Raw genomic sequence first — 13,575 nt, forward strand, 5'->3', positions numbered from 1 at the left:
AAGTTGCCTATTGAGATATTTATGTATAAGAGTAAAAAATCAAAGTAAATGAACAAAATACAATTGAATTTGTAGAGCCCTGTTTGCACAGGGGTTAAAAAAAAATTTTTTTTTTGTGGGGGGGGGACATAATTCAATCCGTGACAATAAAAAAATTTTTTTTTTGTGGGGGGGGGACATAATTCAATCCGTGACAATGGCCAAGCACTTAACCCCTGTGCAAACAGGGCTCTACAAATTCAATTGTATTTTGTTCATTTACTTTGATTTTTTACTCTTATACATAAATATCTCAATAGGCAACTTTGTAAATATATTTCTGTAGATGTCTTTTATTTCCTAAGGATAAATTCCTCAAAAAGGAATTTGGGATGATAGTTGACATTTTAATATGTATTACCAACTGCCTATCAGAACTTTTTTTTTTGAGTATTTTATTGTGTTTTTGGTGAAAGTTTACACAGTAAATTAGGTCCCCATTTGACAATTTCTATACAAATAGTTCAGTGACATTACATTTTTCACAGTGTATCAGCATTCTCTCAGTTGTGTTCCATTTCCAGTGCTCTAGTTTCTCTCCCCCTTATCTTCACATCTTCGATTTAGAGTAATTGTTGACCTTTTGGTTATACGTAGTTTTTTTAATAGTACCGTACTCACAGGTTCCAGAACATTTTTATCAAATTATTTCCTAACAACAAGATGTGAGATTGCCTTCTCACCACACTCTCATCAGCCCCAGCATTTTAATGTTTTGCCAATTTATTAAATAAAACAATACTGAATTGTTTCAAATTGTATTCATGCTTCAATTTGTATTTCCTCTCTTTTTGCTAACGAGAACAAACCTTTTCACTTATTCTTTTAAATTGTCCATCTTATCCTTCAATGGTTTTTCTCTTGAATTATTACTTATGAGTTTATAAAATATTGATTCGATAATAAATTGTTAAATAATATTTATTGAGTATATCAGACATCTTTTCACAAATGATGCAAAATGCTTCTACCAGTTTATACTTGGCCTTTTGGTCTTGTTAATGGTTTTTTGGGTATATAAAATAATTAAATTTTTATGTGATCACCACTAGCAACCATTTCTTTTTTGGTTTCTCCCACTTCTCTTATGGTTTATCTTCTCTTCCTATTCTGTAATTATTTAAATCTTCAGCTATATTTTCTTCTAGCTTTTAGTTTTTACATTTAACTTTTTAATAAATCTACAATCAATATAATTCCATCTTCTCAAATGTTGATCAAGTTATCTCTCTCAGTTCATTTTTAATTACCTTCCCTGTACTCAGTGATTTGTAACACTACTCTTAACAACTGCAAAATGCTATTATGTTGAATATGTGTTGAGAACTTATTATGTTCCAGGCAGTTGACCAGGTCCTTTCTCTAAGGTATCTATCTGTTTTAATAATCACAGGAATGAGGTAAGTATCATTATCATCCCCACTGAAGATATCCCAGGTTTAGAGAGAGTCAGTGATTTGCCAAGGTCCTGCAGTAAGGTCACGATGGAGCCAGGACTGTGACATATCCAACTCCATGACCAAGTACATCCTCTGAACAACTCTGTAAATTCATGTGTATCTGTATATGTAGAAAAACCAAGCCTGTTGCCATCAAGTCAATTTCTACTCATAGCGACCTCATAGGTCAGAATAGAACTGCCCTATAGGGTTTCCAAGGAATGGCCGATGGATTTGAACTGCCAACACACTGCACCACCACGGCTCAATATATAGGGAGATACAGATAGAAAGATACAAACCAAAAAAAAAAAAAAAAACCAAACCCAGTGCCATCGAGTCAATTCCGACTCATAGCGACCCTATAGGACAGAGTAGAACTGCCCCATAGAGTTTCCAAGGAGTGCGTGGTGGATTTGAACTGCTGACCTTTTGGTTAGCAGCCGTAGCACTTAACCACTACGCCAGTTATATAGATATAGATATGTTTTTAGCTTTCCGTTCTGCTACATTGATTTGAGTTTTTGTTATTGTGCCAGTGCTGGGCCTTTTTGCTTTTAGGAGATTTTTTTGGAGGGAGAGGCTTTATAATACTTTGCAATATCTGGTAAATTATTCTTGCAAAACTATGCCAAAATACACGTACAAGAATGTTTATTGTTGTAAACATACACAGACGTAACACCTGAAAGAGCTCAAATATCCATCTAAAAAAAAAAAAAAAAACTATCTAAAAAAAAAAAAAGGGAACCAATAAATAGATTATGATTCATTCTTATAAGGGAATCCAATATACCCATTAAAGAGAATCCAGATTTTTACATTCTTATATGGAAAGAACTCCAAGATATACCTTTAAGGGTGTTTTACAGCATGATTTCTGTGTCTATGAGAGAATAAGGATTACATGGACATACACTTCCAAGAGAAACCACGGTTGTCTGGAGCCTGCATTGGAGTTTCATGCTTCTCATCCCACAATCTTGCTTCCACCTCCTTCTTCCACAGGTGTTGATTTCTGGTAAACATCTTGTACCCCAAACACCACTTTAGCATGTGCTTTTGGAGAACCCAAGCTGAGGCAACATTTTAACATCAGTAACAACAACTGCATGGCCACTGTTATGGACTGAATTGTGTCCTTAAAAATACGTGTTGTAAATCTTAACCCAATACCTGTGGATGGGATCCTATTTGGGAAAAGGGCCTTCACTGTTACGTTGATGAAGCCATATCAGCGTAGGGTGTGTTTTAAGCCAATCACTTTTGAGATGTAAAAAGAGCAGATTAGGAACAGTAGCAAGCAAGCACAGATGGGGGGAAGATAAATGCAATGCCACATGAAGATCCTCAAAGAATGGAGGAACAGAAGTAAAAAGACAAAGACTTCCCCCCAGAGCCAACAGACCAGAAGCCTTCCCTTAGAGCTGGCACCCTGAATCCACACTTGTAGCTGCCTAAACTGTGAGAAAAAAAAATCTGTTTTAGTATTTCTGTTATAGCAACACTAAGAAGCTAAGACAACTACAATGAAAAAGAAAAGCTACATTATGCTGCCTGGTCAGAGTTTAGGTACCGGGACCTGGTCTATTTGCCAAATCACTATTTACTGAAAACATCATTTATTATTTTACCTGAAAATAATCCATTAATCTTACTTCGTTTCTCATGCATTTGGTATTGTTTACCATTAATTTCTTTTTAAAACTCACAAGTCTGTTAAGAGTCTTAACAACTATTTTCTCCTTGCTCCCTGTGTCCTTGCCTCATTTATTTTGTCACCTCCTCATCTATCATCCCTATATATGTCATGTCCTTCTGACTTTTGTTCTTGGACTTCTTCCATCTCACTCTACATTCTTTCCCTGGACAGTTACATTCATTTTGGTGTCTGTAATTGAACTGGATATGGTGACATCTAAATCCATATCCATCAGACTCCCCTTCAGTGTAGACCCATAATACCCACCTCTTGGACAACTCTATCTGCATGTCTTATACAACTTCACACCCACCATTTCCTGCTGCCTACATCAGCACCACAAGCCAGCCCACATGTGCAAACACAACTCATACTTCTCTCCGGCCTGCATTGCCTATCACAATTTGTTACCAAACGCAAAGGGCCCACCGCTCGTTCTCTTGTTAAGAATAACTAAGAGTCAAGTGGATTTAAAAAGGCATAGTTTAATAGATGACGTAAATCTAGTGATTTTACTTCCTTGCCTGAGTCTTTTGGTTTCTAGGCAGGACTCATTATGGGATGGGGACTTCCAGAGGTCAATCAAAATTGTTTCTGCTCCTGTGAGGGTTCTGGTTTCAGTTGGTTCACCTGAAAAACAATCCTAAGAGGAAGAGTTAAGGGAAATCTAAATGGTTATCACTTAGAATTTAGCCTCAGGTTGAGGTACTGGTTTCCTCGTGTCGGCCTACGCCATATCTTGTTTGCTTTGGAATTTTTTTTACAGCCTTTGTTCACAAGAGGGTTAATTTTACCTCAGGACCCCAGACCTGTCTCAAATTGATGGTGCCACCATGTTGGCTATCACTCTACACTCTCTCTCAGCCCACGTAGCCAATCAGCCACTAAATTCTCTGTATTCTACCTCCTCAGCATCCCTCATGATATTCCTTATTCTCCATGTTTGCCATCATTGAGGGTCGCACACCTTACTGAACTATGACAATACTTAATATTTGTCTCCCTGCCTCAGAGTTTCCCTTCTCTGAATCCACTTACCACACTACAGTCACGGGGATCTTTCTACGACGAAATCATATCATATCCTTCCTGGGATTGCAAACTTTGAAGGCTTTCCCTCTGATTCCAGGATAAAATCCAAACATTTTAACATGGTTTATTGTAGGGTTACTATATAATTTACCATGCAAACAATGATTGAGTAAAAGGAGGCTTATCAATAATTAGAGGTAAAATCAGACTTGCCAGGCAAACCAAATTGCACGATCACCCACCTTTCAGGGATGTTGTCATGGATTGAATTATGTCACCCCAAAAATGTCTGTATCTGTAATGGAATGAGGGTTCTTGTCCTGTCCTATTAGCTGATTGAAATAAGACCAACTTCATACCACCAGTTGCAAGGGAAACAGAAAGTGGAAATTTATTTTCTGCGTAGACAAGGAGCAATGTGGGGTCTAGGGACCATAAGGCCATGTGCTCGCTGTCTGAGGGGTTTGGGGAGCTTTTTATTTCCAATGGCTTCTGGGGGTTGGGTTTGGTGCCTGGAACTCTCTGCCCTTAGCCCTCCCTTGTCCACATTTGGAGGTCTGGATGTTGAATCATATCGGTGATGTTCAGGTTCAAGGACAGATTGAGGACACAGCTCTGCAGGTCCTGTGCACGCACCAAAATCTTGGTTCATGCATACGTAGGGTTCTGGCACCAAATTCAAACTGTGGTCAGGGCCGCAGCATGGTTGGGCCAAACTCTAGTTAGAAGTTGTCTCTTGGCAGGCTGCGAGGGGTGTGGGGAATGTGGCGGAGCGGGGAAAGTCTTGGTGAAATCTTCAATTCCCCCACTAACAGGTTCCTTTTAATCTCGAAAGGGGTTTAGGGCTGAAAGTCTCATCTTTTGTAGCTTCTTCTTGCTGGCTAGGGGTGCTGGTGTAGAACTGAGCTCTAGCTGGAACCTGCTCGGGGGAGATGGGGTGCTATTCTTGTTGCAGCGTCATCTGCTGTTTGAACTTTTGAAGCCTGGAAGACACAAACTTTACTAAAAGGCTAAACAAACAAGGCCTGAATACAAGCAACAGGACCACCATGGCCAAGGATCTCGGAAGGGGAAGACAGCATGTTAAGTTCAGAATTGCTGCCTTTACTATGTCTCAGATATCTTGTGAAGTTGGGCCTTGGTTGAACCTGTGTAGCCATTTATTATGGAGGGACTCGAGTCCTCAACAAGGGGCCAGGAGCCCTATTACTGAACCTGTCCCAGTTAGGGCTAAGCCCAGTGCCCTCTTTAGTCTACAACCTGAGGCTCTGCTGGAGACCCAGTACATGTAGGCACTGGTGCCTGAGAGAAACAAATCCTAGGGAACACTGACCAGTGGTTGTGACAGGGCCAACGTAAGAAGCTGTACATCTACAGCCAGGACAACAACAAGCCAGGCTGAGGCCACCCAGGCATGAGTCAGACCCATATACTCAGACACATCTATGGGGCACAGGAAGATTCAGTGATGGCACAGCCACCGAGGTGGCACTAGCTCATTGAAGCCAAGTGTCGCTCCACAAGTTTGGGGCCAGGGGACCACAAAGCCCAGGTTAGCATACTCGGCACTTGGGGCTTTGGTATTTTTTTCTTGTAGCATTGTAAATGTGTTTTGGAGGTAAATGAGTGTGTCTGGGGGTACAGGCCCCATGTTGTTGGGCAAGCAATAGTCAAGGAGCAAATAAAAAGTTCTTGGGAAATTTTTGGATATCTTTTCTCAGTAGGTATCTCCATGTAATAGACTTGGTTGGTCAGATTCATCCGGAGATAAGTTGTCTCATTCCAATTGTCTGGGGTTTTAGCAGTGGAATCAGTGATACCTTGGATAGTCTGTTGAACAAAGTCCCTATTGTGATTAATCAAAGATGGGCCCAGGGGGTGACCCATTGTATGGGGAATCTAGAGGTGTTTTTAGTAGGTGGAGGCACCTGGACCAGGACTGCCTCTACATTGTCTTTAGTTCTGGTTGGGGGGGGGGCGGCGGGTAGGGGTGAAGCAGACTTAGTGATCTTTTAAATGGAGAGCATTTGAGGTGTTTATGAGATAATTATCCTGCCATTCTGGGGGCCCTGTTTTTATTCTAGAGAGACACAGGAAATAAACAAGCAGGATATAAGGTGGTAAACTTGAACAGAGTCATGAATAACAAATCATACGATTGCCAGGGGATGACAATCAGCTGGTACAATCGTATATTACTTTAAATCTTCTGAAGCCTGACTTTTTCAATTATTACTGTCTTGCCAATTCTTACTGTTCTGCTGGGCTTGTTGGTCAGTATCGTGAGTAGGGGTCGGCTCCATGCAACAGTTGTGGATCCATGCTTCCTTTTTGGCAATCTCGATTGTAGTGCCAGGGGTTTGTTCTCCTACCGGGTCTATAGTGCTCCAGGTCCTGACATGGAGAGAGAGGCTTCAGGTTGTGGAAGTGTCTATCATGTCAGTTACCTGTAAAGAGAGTCAAGCACCCTTGCCACAGAATACAAATATTGTTTAATAGTGAGCTAGCTTTGTGCGTGTCTCTAGCCTCTAAGGTATCTTTGGGACCCACCCACAAGTTATGGAGGATGGTACACCCATACATAAGCTCAAAAAGGCTTACCTTAAGTTTGGTTTGAGGTGCAACCCTAGTCCTGAACAGAGCCAAGGGAAAGGTCTTAGCCCCTGCTAATTTGGTCTTCTTGCAAGGTTTGGCCTGGTGGGCTTCAATAGTCTGGTTAACCTTTTTCTTGCAATCTTTTTCTGGAACATATTTTTGGTGCTCAGTCTCCTCTTAACGCTGCCAAGAAGATTTTGCTGTCTCTCTCTCTCTTTTTTTTTAAGTAGTGGTCTTTAATATTGAGAGGGACCATAGAGAGTGACAAGCAGTGCAGAGCCAGTTGCTCACAAAACTCCAAAACCTGATCCAGTAGCAGAATAAATTAATATATTTACATTTAGGTTTTTTCCTGGAAACCTAGGACAGTCCGGTCTGGAGCCATCCCTCCCTTTCTTCTCTACTTTTCTACCTCCTTCTCACCTTTCTTTCACTTCCTTATTTTTTCTTCCTTCTCTAGCTATTCCACTTCTTATCTTTCTTTTCTTCTTTGCCTTTTCTTTTTCTCCATTTGTCTTCATTCTTCTTGTTCTCTAACCTTTTACTCTCCCAAGCCTCTTCAGTTGTTTCTTCCCTGTCCGGCCCCTATTTTTGCAACTATAAAGGTCTTCTGTAGCTTGTGGCAAGCTAGAATCAGTCACTGCTGCTAGGGTCATGGTTCTAGCTGCCCACTTGGCCTCTAAGTTGGCCGTTTGGTGGCCTTGGGCCACTACCGTATCTTTCTGTTGATGTCCTTTGCAGTGTACCACAGCCAGAGCGGTGGGGAGTGACACTGCATCAAGGAGTTGTAAAATCTGTTGGCTGTGTTTGATTTCTTTACCGACCCAATTTAAAAGCTCTCTTTGCTTCCACAAAGTCGCATATACACATAAAACTGACAACATGTACTCCGAATCTATATAAGTGGTCACTTGCTTGGACTTGGCCAGCCACAAGGCCTGGATCTCTGCAACCAGCTCGGCTTTTTGCACCGATGTTCCATTTGGGAAAGTGTTTGCCTCGAGGACCTTGGTGTGGTTGACAACTGCGTAGCCCACTGTTCGTTGGGCACCCTTGACAAAGCTACTCCCACCTATGAAGATCTCTAAACTGGTATCTGCTAGAGGCTGATTTTGTGGGTCTGGACAGCTGGCATGGACCAGGCCCACCATCTGGATGCAGTCATGATGGATGGAGTCTCCCAGGCACAGAGTGGGAAGAGGGGTGGCCAGATCTGGAATGGCAACAGATTGGACCGATGCACTGGTATTACCAACCAGAAAGGTCTGGTATTGAGTTACTCTGTACTCACTCTTTCTCTTGGGACACTTTCTTTCCCAGTGGCCCTCTTGCTCACAGTATGCACACTGGTTCGCTCCCAGCGGGGGTCAGGGCCCTGCCTTGCTAGGGTCCATGGGTCTTTTCCTCCCAGGGGGCCTATACCATTTTTGTACTGTTGCTGCTGTTGCCGGTAGGGCAACCTGGCACTTCCTGCCTTTGTCTTCTTCCCTGTTGTTATAGACCTTGAATGCCAACTCGACTAGGTGTTTGATACTCATAGTTACTCCTCCCTCTATCTTGCGAAGTTCGTTCCCAATATCCGGGGCACACTGTCTTATAAAAATACTATTGACCATGTGAGCATTTGCTGGGTCCTCTGGATTCTGATCAGTATATTGTCTAAAGGCTCTATAAACTCTTTTGAGGAAGGCTGTTTTTTCTGTCTTATAAAAATACTATTGACCATGTGAGCATTTCCTGTGTCCTCTGGATTCTGATCAGTATATTGTCTAAAGGCTCTATAAACTCTTTCGAGGAAGGCTGTAGGGTACTCATCTTTATGGTCAGCATGGCCAGGCCAAACCACAGTTAGAAGTTGTGGCTTGGTGGGCTGCAAGAGGGGCAGAGAATGCAGCAGAGCAGGGGAAGTCTTTGCAGAGGATTCATATCAACTTTGTTAGGTCATGATTCCCAGTATTGTGTGGTTGTCCTCCATTTTGTGATTGTAGTTTTATGTTAAGATGATTAGGGTGGGAATGTAACACCACCCTTACCCAGGTCGCATCCCTGATCCGATGTAAAGGGAGTTTCCCTGGGGTGTGGCCTGCACCACCTTTTATCTCTCAAGAGATAAAAAGGAAAGGGAAGCAAGCAGAGAGTTGGGGACCTCGTACCACCAAGAAAGCAGCACCAGGGGCAGAGTGCCTCCTTTGGACCTGGAGTCCCTATTCCTGTGAATCTCCTTGATCATGGGAAGATTGAGGACAAGGACCTTCTTCCAGAGCTGACAGAGAGAGAAAGCCTTCCCCTGGAACTGATGCCTTGAATTTGGACTTTTAGGCTACTTTACTATGAAGAAATAAATTACTCTTTGTTAAAGCCATCCACTTGTGGTATTTCTGTTATGGCAGCACTAGATGACTAAGACAGACGTTATGATCTGTTGTTTGCTCCATGCCTTTCTTTCCCTGCTCTAATCTGTACACTCTAAGTCCACTCAAACTTGATTGCTCCTTTTCCAATAGACTAGGTTCCCTGATGGCCACACTAACTTCCTTCTGCCTGTAATATCTTCACAAGCCTCCTTCCCCAAACTGACCTCCCTTTCCTGAAATGTACCTATTTGTGTTTAAAACTTGCGTCTTTCTTTACTTTTCTCCACCCACCCCAATGGAATTGCTTGATCTGTTCAAACTTCTCTTGCAGTTGTTTGTACCTTGGGGGGTCTTCTATAAGAATATAGGTCCTTGAAAGGAGAAATACACTTGTGAATCTATGGATTAGAGGACACTTTCTGAATAGGGTGATTTATTGTGAGTTGGGAGGACATCCCAAGATAAATCTACTCCACAAGCCTGGGGTTCCTCAATCACGGCATCCCATGCACTTACTGATATTTCTCCTTCTTCACTCTACCCATTACACACAAATTATCCTTCACACCAAATGCTTTAAGGAGTAAGGACAACTTTATAATGCACCTCAGCATTCCCATTGGCAAAGGCATCACTGAGTCCATGCAGTAGATGACCAGACATGAGAAGAAAACAGGTTTACAGAGATAACACTGTAATTCTCTCAGTTTCTGAGCTAAGAAAGCAAGCAGAAAAATATCTTAATAATGGAATTTCCAAACCTATAAACATAAGCCCAGATCAGCAAGGTGATGATATTTGAGGCCCCAGAGAGTTTTATCTGGGAATTGTGTCCACCCAGGTTGCTTTATCTCCAAGTTCTGACTGAGGCTCAAGCCCATTGCTGTCAAGTTGACTCTGACTTATAGCAACCCTATAGGAAAGAGTAGAACTGCCCCATAGGGTTTCTAAGGAGTGGCTGGTAGATTCAAACTGCTGACCTTTTGTTTAGCAGCCGAGCTCTTAACCACTGTGCTACAAGGAGCTACCTAATATTCTTTGTTATCATTCTTGTATCCAAAGGGACTAGGAAGTAGATGGTACAATTACTTTTTGCTTATCCGTAATGAGGCTCTCAAGGAATCTGGTCCCAGTGGCCATGGAGGCTCTTGTAAATGCCTGCTCTGTGATTGCCCCAAACATTCTTCCTGCACAAAGGGCCAAGGCCATGAGCCTCCTGTCTTCACTTACTCAGGATTTGCCTTTATTTCCAAAACTTTCCCATGTTTAGGATATAGTGGAGCACTGGCCCCTTCATAGTGATGGTACCCGCTTCTCCCAGGTAAGGCTATATTACTGTTGTTATATTGTTAGGTATTGTCGAGTTGGTTCCAACTCATATCTACCCTATGTACAACAGAACAAAACATTGCCCAGTTCTGCACTATCCATTCTTCGCTATTGTTCCAGCCACTGAGTCAATCCATCTTGTGGAGGATCTTCTTTTCTGCTGACCCTCTACTTTACGAAGTGTGAAGTCCTTCTCCAGGGGCCTGTCCCTCCTGATAACACATCCAAAGTATGTGAGACTAAGTCTTTCCATCCTCACTTCTAACGAGTATTCTGGCCGTACTTCCTCCAAGACAGATTTGTTTGTTCTTCTAGCAGTCTATGATATATTCAATATTCTTCCCCAGCATAATTAAAGGCATCAATTCTTCTTTGTTCTTCCTTATTCAATGCCCAGAATTTGCAAGCGTATGCGGCAATTGAAAATACCATTGCCTCAGTCAGGTGCACTTTAGTCCTCAAGATGACATTTTTGCTTTTTAACGACTTTAAAGAGGTCTTTTGCAGCATATTTGCCCAATGCAGTAAGTTATTTGATTTCTTGACTGCTGCTTCCTTGGGTGTGGACTGTGGATTCAAGTAAAATAAAATCCTTGACTACTTCAATATTTTCTCAGTTTATCTTGATGTTGCTTATTGGCCTATTAATGAGGATTTTGTTTTCTTTGTGTTGAGGTGTAATCCATACTGAAGGCTGTAGTTTTTGATCCAGCATCACAGCAACATGCAAGCCACTACAGTACCACAAACTGAGAGACGACTAGGTAAGACTATAGCAGTGGAGATGTTAATACTATTTTACTAAGGAGTAAAGTTTAGAAATTCCCTTTTCCTAATCCTTGCAGATCCATGAAGCAATAGTAGGAGTCATGAATCCATCAACTGGAGATTGTGATAAACCCAGTAATAATAAGCTGTTTCTCTGGTCTCTTTAGGAGCAATTAACTTGTTGGGGATGGAACTGGGAAATGTAAGAGAGACACATAGAGTCATAGAGTTGGATTGTGTATTTGCCTGTGTGCTTTGCAGTGTGAAATATACAAGAGTCAGTGAGCCCAGTAGGAATAGCATCAGGACTAAGTGTTGGAAAATGGGCATGTATGTATGGTGAACAGATCTTGTCTTGGCCACGAGGTTATTTACTTTGCAATGGGGTCCACCCTGGAGCTTGATTTGTTGTATCTTTTTTTTTTTAAATAATTTTTATTGTGTTCTAAGTGAAAGTTTAAAAATCAAGTCAGTCTCTCACACAAAAACCCATATATACCTTCCTACACACTCCCAATTACTCTCCCCCTAATGAGACAGCCCGTTCTCTCCCTCCACTCTCTCTTTTCGTGTCCATTTCACCAGCTTCTAACCCCCTTCACCTTCTCATCTCTCCTCCAGGCAGGAGACATCAACATAGTCTCAAGTGTCCACCTGATCCAAGAAGCTCACTCCTCACCAGAATCCCTCTCCAACCCATTGTCCAGTCCAATCCATGTCTGAAGACTTGGCTTCGGGAATAGCTCCTGTCCTGGGGCAACAGAATGTCCAGGGGCCGTGACCACTGGGGTCATTCCAGTCTCAGTCGGACCATTAAGTCTGGTCTTTTTATGAGAATTTGGGGTCTGCATCCCACTGCTGTCCTGCTCCCTCAGGGGTTCTCTTTCCCTGTCAGGGCTTTCATTGGTTGTAGCCAGGCACCATCTAGTTCTTCTGGTCTCAGGACGATGTAGTCTCTGGGTCATGTGGCCCTTTCTGTCTCTTGGGCTCGTAATCACCTTGTGTCCTTGGTGCTCTTCATTCTCCTTTGATCCAGGAAGTTGAGACTTACTGATGCATCTTAGATGGCTGCTTGCTAGCGTTTAAGACCCCAGGCGCAGCTCTACAAAGTGGGATGCAGAATGTTTTCTTAATAGGTTTTATTATGCCAATTGACTTAGATATGCCCTGAAACCATGGTCCCCAGAGCCCCGCCCCTGCTACGCTGGCCTTCAAAGCATTCAGTTTATTCAGGAAACTTCTTTGCTTTTGGTTTAGTCCAATTGTGCTGACCTCCCCTGTATTGTGTGCTGTCTTTCCCCTCACCTAAAGTAGTTCTTATCTACTATCTAATTAGTGAATGCCCCCCTCCCACCCTACCTCCCTCCCCACTCTCGTAACCACAAAAGAATGTTTTCTTCAGTCACCAAGACATATTAAAATCAAGCTTGCCAAAACCAAAGGTAAGGAGACAATTATAAGAGCAGGGAGGGATAAAAGAACAGTCACCTACAAGGGAGAGCCAAGAAGAATAAGCTCAGACTACTCGGCAAAAACCATGCAGGCAAGAAGGCAAAGGGATAACATATTTAAAAAATTGAAGGAAAAAAAATTGCCTGCCAAGAATCATATATCCATCAAAACCATCTCTTAAATATGAAGGTGAAATTAAGACATTTCCAGATAAACACAAGTTGAGGGAATTTGTAAAAACCAAACCAAAACTACAAGAAATACTAAAGGGAGTTCTTTGGTTAGAAAATCAATAATATCAGGTATTTAACCAAGACTAGAACACTGGACAGAGCAACCAGAAGTCAACCCAGATAGGGAAATCCAAAAAAAAAAAAAGCCCAACACAGGGTAACAGCGATGTTATTATGTAAAAGAAGACAACATTAAAATAATAAAGAGGGATTAAGAAATGTAATCATATACCTTCCATATGGAGAGGAAGACATGGCGATACAAAGAAATAAAATTTAGTTATAAATTTAGAAAAATAGGGGTAAATAATAAGGTAACCACAAAGCAGACAAACTATCCTACTCATCAAAATAAGATCTAAGGGAAAAATACAGACTCAGCAGAAACAAAATCAACAACAACAAAGATGTGGAAAGGACAATATAAAAAGAAAATCTATTCAGCACATAAAATCAAGTGGGAAAAAAAAGCTGTCAACACACAAAAAAAGACATCAAAATGATAGCACTAAATTCATAACCTATCCATAATTACCCTGAATGTAAATGGACTAAATGCACCAATAAAGAGACAGAGAGTGGCAGAATGGATTAAAAAACAAGATCTGTCTATATGCTGCCTACAAGAGACA

The 13,575-nt window shown here is 41.7% G+C and overlaps 1 pseudogene; it reads left to right on the top strand.

Moving 5' to 3' along the window:
• Window positions 1-7,973: 7,973 nt before the first annotated feature.
• LOC126087472 (olfactory receptor 1361-like) overlaps window positions 7,974-13,575 on the top strand; it is a 36,981-nt pseudogene continuing 31,379 nt past the window's right edge.

The sequence above is a fragment of the Elephas maximus genome, chromosome 12, assembly GCF_024166365.1.
Source record: "Elephas maximus indicus isolate mEleMax1 chromosome 12, mEleMax1 primary haplotype, whole genome shotgun sequence".
NCBI classification, from domain to species: domain Eukaryota; kingdom Metazoa; phylum Chordata; class Mammalia; order Proboscidea; family Elephantidae; genus Elephas; species Elephas maximus.